The 7,094-nt window shown below is 34.1% G+C and overlaps 1 protein-coding gene across 5 annotated transcripts in view; it reads right to left on the reverse strand.

Moving 5' to 3' along the window:
* The window catches only part of LOC133534604 (CUGBP Elav-like family member 1), a 506,026-nt gene extending 500,087 nt beyond the window's left edge, over positions 1–5,939 (reverse strand). Inside the window, exon 1 of one of the 5 annotated variants that reach the window (XM_061873792.1) lies at positions 5,668–5,939. The gene's annotated coding sequence lies outside the window, so the exon portion shown is untranslated. The remainder of the gene's footprint in view (positions 1–5,667) is intronic. The other 4 variants (XM_061873798.1, XM_061873796.1, XM_061873787.1 and 1 more) reach the window with 4 other exon arrangements.
* Positions 5,940–7,094: the final 1,155 nt, after the last annotated feature.

The following is a 7,094-nucleotide window of genomic DNA, read 5'->3' on the forward strand; positions in this document are numbered from 1 at the left end:
CCAAATCTTATTGTGTATTATTATTTTTCTCAGACCGTGGGGACCTTATACATCTCCAAACTTAATATATTAACCGTGGTGACTATACGTCTCTGTCATATTGTATAATATACTTGACTTGGTACATACTAGTTATGTACAGAATGTAGCATTAGTTTATGAGACTGCTAGTTTAACAGTCCAGACGCGGTTTATTTATTTAGTATAAATTTTATTTTGACACTTGGAGAGACTTTACACCTCCAAATTTTATTAGTATTAGTACTCTGACATTGGGGACCTTTTACATCTCCAGATTTAATGTGTTTTTAACCATAGAGACTATACATCTCTATTGTATTGTAGTAATTATTTATTTTAAGATTATTATAATGTAATGTTTACCCAAGTATTGGCTGTTGTATTTATAAAATGTTGTTATGTATTTTTCATGTCACTATATGATGTTACTATAAATGTTGTATTGACTTGTAAAAGAGCCCTTGAGGCCTACTTGCAGAATAAATTTTTGAATTTTGAATTTTTGGATAGAAACATGAGATTGGCAAACCCTTTTCACCGCCGAAGTGCTGCTCTCAAAAATGCAATGAAATTCAATTCAATTTATTTTTCATTAAACAACAATGATCCATAATGTGTAGTAACATTTAAGATTTAGAACTAAGCATTAGTAGAACAAAAACAAAAAGCGAACAGAACAGCAAAAACCAATCACCTGGTAGCGGTCATGATACACTAAAAATGTCGCACAATAGGTGAGTCATATCGTGCTACAGTAGCCAGGATGGGGTTGGAGCTGGCTCGCACTCTGCAGAGCAACGAGGCAATTCTCTTTCGTATTATAAGATAGTAGTCATCCGTGCGAACTTGTGCCCTTTCATTATGTGTTCGTATCAAAAATACACGCTGTATTTATACTTCTGTCAAACAAACTGTTTATAATAAGTCAAAACTGTCAAAAGAACAAAAATATTAATGTAAAAAATGCATCATTCAGTAAAAGTGAATTTATTTATAATAATTAATAGGTATCGAAAGTTGTTGATAATATATTATTAGGTATCTAACATTGATTCTGACTAAATAATAATAAGTGACGTAAGTTACGATATTAAAATTGTTTGTTCCGCTTTGAGTTTATGTGCCAACACGCTGCACCGCACAACAACTAGTGTTTGGGGTTCTGCCTTTTCGACGAACTTTTTTTGACCGAATTTCACTTGCCAGCCAACATTTCGCCGACGATTCACTTTGACAACTAACTATTAGCACATTTTTATATGATTTTTCCTACTCCTCTACTGTTATCTGTCATTTATGCATTCATTAACACGAATATAAGAACATACATAAAAGGTTTCAAGAAAAGTCTATATTGTCTATTCCTCATAAAAGCTCTTGTGCTTTAATAAGCTATAATGTTACTGCGATTAATGGCTACCAACCTAACAAAACCAAAACGAATACAGTTTTAAACTAAGTGCATTGCTGCCAACTTACAAAATATTCATTTGGTTGCATAGTAAAAATAATTACTTCATAAGTCAGAAACACGCATGTGACACCCGTAATATAGCAACACCCATAGACTACGAAGACCGCTTAGCGTTGCTTGTTAGTCTCCGTAGGCTACGGTGGCCAAAATTGAGAAAAAAACCATCCAAAAAATTAATTTAGCAAGTAGCAAGTACCAGGGCCTCATGAGTTACGAGGAGGTGTCGCCGACCGGCCGGCCGCGGCCCGGGGCGGGCTGGGCGCGTAACAAGGTATGCTCGCGCGTCTTGGCTATATACTTTTGCTGTAATTTGTTTACCTAAATTATATTTATTTTTGTTGACTCGTAGGAAAAATATTGTATGCAACGTTGTATAAGTAGGTCAAAAAATTCTCGTGGCGTATTCCTTTACAATGTGAGCCGGAGCCGAAGGCGTAGGTAACTCACGCCACTCGCCTTTTTTGACCCTTCTTATACAACTGTTGCATAAAATACTATAATGTTCTATTTGGTTGAATTATTTTAAAGCAGATTATTATAATGACTCAAAACTTTTGGGATACTTATAATTTGTCAAATCTTTCACTAGGTCAAACAACTATTCAACAAATAATGTTTCGTCAGTGCAACAGATCCCTTTTCATACATTTGGCAACTAATCGAGTTGCGATTCTAGTGCCACTGATAGTGGCACATTTTGTGATAAGTATAGCAATAGACTCTCATACGTGTCCAGTTAGGTGCGACGACAAGCGAAGCGAGGAGTAGCATGTTAGATTAACCGTGAGCCAACAGAGTCGACATATTTAATATAAAATATACAACACAAGTCTAATGGAATAAAAATATTGAATGAAAACATATTGGTAAACATTATACAACCAAATGAGTATTACGCAAACTAAAACATTCTACTATTCGAAAGATGGCATTTTGAAAAGTGTCTTTAAATACAGACCAAACGTACAGTTGGTAACTGTGTGGTTGGGAAATAAAACGAACTTTTTGATAAGTTGGGACACGATCATTCTGCGAAATGAAATTATGCGAATAATTGGTTGGGAACTGATAATCGGCAATACAATTTTCTGCAATAATTTAGAGAATTGTTGTGTTTACTTGTGTCGAGGTTGGACATTTTCTAGAGCTGTTTTATTTGGCCGGGTGCAAAGTTCTTGTAGGAAAAATGAAAACAATCGCAGCGCTTGATGTGGCCAAAAGTGGTGAAGTTCCCAAAGTGCTGTGTTTCTGTCAAATGTCATAAGTCCTAGTAATGTTTTTCTGGTGTTTTGGTTTAAAATCATATTTACCATAAAAATTGGTCGCGAATTCACAATAGATGGTGTAGCGACTTTAAAAAAAGATTTATTTGTATGTTTGTTACCTTACAACTCCGTCATTTTTTAACCGATTTGGAAAATTATTTAAACAAAACCCAGTTCAGACAAATCTAAAGCACTCCTCAAATCCTTTAGGCTATATATAGCGATTTTAGTATTTCCATCAACAAACCAAAGCACGTAAGCATTTTCATTCAAAACAGTGCCATTTAATGAGGTGAAATTGCTAACGATGACCAAAACGGGACTCTTTAACAACGCTTATTTCACTCTTAGCAATTTGTCATATATACTATGGACTATAAGTAAATAATGCCATAAGAATTATCAAAATCAACCTACACGCTTAATATTTAGAGTGTCATAAAGGAACACACAGGTACATGCATAGACTGATAAACACATTACTTTCCTTGGCGTTGCGCATTCGGGTAACCAGTTTTCCATATATCTAAGTCCAAATTAACCAGGTTTCACTGTATTACTAAGTGCATCAATTGTAAACCTACAAATGTCGCACAACAACTCGGATATTGTGACTGTATTTACATTTACCTATATGAAAGATTTACATGAAAGTAATGCATTTTTCAAAAAGACTAACAATTGTAAACTTATTATCTGTTGGAAAAAAAATTGTTTCAGGATCTAAATAACTTTAAAGGCGCATGGAACAACAACCCAGTAATATAGAGAACGATTAAATACCAAACCTTCGTAGTACAGTGTCTGCTTTTCAGGTGCAGCATTCACGGCAATCATTTGTTTTTATCATTACATAAACAAAGAAGTAAACAAGCTTAAAACAATTGCAAAAAGGCATTTTCATCACTGTGACAGACAAACAAACTCACAAATATCACGGAACCCAGTTGAAAAACAAGCGATTCCGCGCGAATATATTGCATCATTAAACTGCAGGAGCAAAATAAAATGCGAAGATGTGGGTGCGACCTCGAATAATTATATTTCGGGACTGCAATGTGAGACGCGTCCGCTGTGTCACTACGCGAATCTCGTAAATTTCTTGTCGAATTGGGTGCAAGACAATTGTGCAGCTTGTTTTTAACATACTTAGGTACCTTTCATTACTAGTGTCTAATGGAGTATTATTGTAATTATACTATGTGGCTCGCCTATCACCAGGATTTTTTTGGTTTATGAAGATCCAATTGTGTTTTAAAAGATGGTACAACACAAAACTTTACATTTTAAAAAAATGTTATAGACCTGGCAGTCGAAAACGTAATCAAGTACTTTATTTGTATCAACTAAAAACGTCATTTTTAACTCTGACAGGTCATATCCATTACAAATCCAGATCAAAATTATAGCCAGTCATTATAATCAGAATACGGCTCCAGTATTTATATTTATTATATGCACAATGACATAATAATAACATTGAGTTCCAAATGTCCTATGTCTTATGAATGTAGCGATGATTAAAAACTTTGGAACCCGCTGCGAACTCCTTGTTAAAAAAGTCCGTAAAGATGTTAGATGTGGCGTCCCTCTAATGTTTATGCGACATTTGGGTATTGAAAGTCAGGCCACAACGATCAAGGAACACGATAGAGACGCACGCGCAGAAATGCGTTGACCTATGCCCCACGCAGATAACTCACCGGGTCAGACTGTGACCGCATCGATCGGTTGTGATAAAAATATACTGACCTGCTTACACGGTGAATAGGATAATTATCGTGCCTAGGCGTTATGTTTTTTTACAGAAAAATGCCTTTAATTATCATGCCAAACCATTCTAAAGATCAGAAATCTGGTCCGTTGAAATATTTAGGTAGACGTTACAACACTGTCATTGAAGCCGGTTCCGATTTATGTAGCAAAAAATTGACCCTCGATGACACCTGACAAATGGATATAGGTACACAAAAACTTGTCAGTAACTTTGAAATCAAAACGAAAAAATTCCTAGTTTATATAAATTTTTACCCGAACTAGAATTACTTTTCCATTTATGCTATAGTTACCTGATGTGACATTAAGCATGTACGCGGAATAAGTATCTAAACTTAGGGATAAAGTTTTTTGCCACCTCGGGTGATCATAATCGTGACCACTACTTTATTTATTTAACCGTACTAATGTAAATTTGAAAGCTAAGGTGTAATAATTATTTAATAGAGTATAAACAGTTTGTATTTTTGATATAATCACAAACTTAAACTAGACGTAGGGTTTAGTGCTGCAAAACAATTCTGAAAGATTTTTTTAAATTTAATGTTACTATCAGAGCATAATGAGTTTTTGAAAATTTTTCAAGCGGCAATGTGTTTCGTACATCATGGTCACTTGTGACAGTTGTGAGTGACGTCGCGTCATTAAATTCAACGTTTTGAGTTAAAATAAAGTAGTGATACATTGCTTGCTGGATTATTTACTATGGAAAAATAAAAGTCGTCCATTTTTGATAAAACCTATGAAAGTGTGTTCATTCTGGTCTAAAAAAACTGTCCTTTGATTATGTGGTGGTATCAAAAATACACGCCGTATACAAAATATGACATTCAACATCCAATGCTTTGTTAGAAAAACGTAAAACTCGCTGATAATCGTTATTGTTTTAATGACGATTTTTAAATCGTGAGAAATTATGGATTATGTAGGTATTTATTTTTCAATTAAGTATTTTAAAGTAAAAAGTCTAATTTGAGTCAAATTATTGAAGAAGACACATAATAAGTAAATCCTATAATTAGGTATCGTATTGTAAAAAACATCATAGGCAATGTATACCAAAAATAATATATTTGCTATTATTGTTTAAAAATAATGTTCTCCAGAAAAGAGTAGGTAAAATTAACTTACCGTTCACTATACAATCCTCATCTAAACTCAGTGTTCACAAAACACATACACTACACTAAACTAATAATTTGATAAAACGGGCACTAATCATCCTAATTGTGCAAAGCTTTCAACCACGTGTTGCGTAAAATTCGCTGGAACAGCAGAACTCACGAAAACTTTCATTCACTACCCGCGGTAAAACAATATTAAAAGCAAGTCGCGCGCTCGTATCCACTAGTAACTGACAACTGACCGGCCGTTAGATATTCACCCTGTACTATAAACAATTTATTTTCATAGACTACGGACGCATCAAACACGTTCATCGATAGAACGCAAACGGTGGAAAAATCTATTAGGCAGCCAATCGTCTTCATTTTTATCGACAATAATTATTCTAAATTTGAATTCCTGCCAATGGCGTGCGACATTCGGCTGTTTGTTGTTGAAACCGAGCAGTTTCAAAGCCGATGAGTAAACAGATAAACACTTGGAAAAATATTCAGTGTTTTCGCAGCGGTACGACTGGACGGCAATTTGGGATATTTTAGTTTTGGAAGCTTTTGATTTGGCAAGGATGCTTTTGAAGGTGTTCTACAAAATTATAAATTCATATTCAGTTTTTGATCTTTTCCAAAAATGTTATTGTCTCAGTATCATCATCATTTAAATTAGGTTAATGGGTCATTCTACTTTCATGCGATTTCAAAGAATCTTGAAACTTTAATATTCGTAATGCGTTTTAACTTACACTAGCTACTAAAACATGATTAGCACAGAATAGGTCTCAATAACCTTGATTTTTTTTATTTGTCAAATTTATAGCCTGGAGTGTGCAAACATAAAACTATGTTGCCCTCCCTGCCTTTTTACTTCTAATGACAACTTTGTTACTTATGAAAATGTATGTAAAAATAGGTAGTTAAAATATTGATTACCTTGATCCTAAGGTATCGTTAGCACGGCATATAAAAGTGCTTTATATTGATATATAATTTAAAAATACTTGCTTCTGGGGACAAAAAATCCTGCAGTAAAAGTAGAATGACCCCTATTTAAATTTGTAGAGCGAGGCTAGCAGTTTACATCTTAATTCACATGCCGTCTCTTTCACACATAATGCCAATAGGTAATATGACCAAAGGTACGTTAGAGCAATAACTAATAAAAGGGATAATTTTTTATTTCAATTCAGTTTGGATTCATTGTTTGCATTCCTTCAAATAATAAACTCTTACTTTTATGTCCCAAATTAACAAATGATATACATAGGTATACGCCGTGTTTCTTTTTTTTATTTCCGTTAATTTCAAGAGTGCATTTCTTAGCTTAAATTAAGTAACTTTCTCAAAGACACCGATATTTTAATTAACTCCGTTTCGGAGATAATCAATATTTTATTTTCATCTGATAAGGCGCGTGTGACGAACCTATACACTTGCCTC

This window comes from Cydia pomonella, chromosome 2 (assembly GCF_033807575.1).
Source record: "Cydia pomonella isolate Wapato2018A chromosome 2, ilCydPomo1, whole genome shotgun sequence".
Taxonomy (NCBI): Eukaryota; Metazoa; Arthropoda; class Insecta; order Lepidoptera; family Tortricidae; genus Cydia; species Cydia pomonella.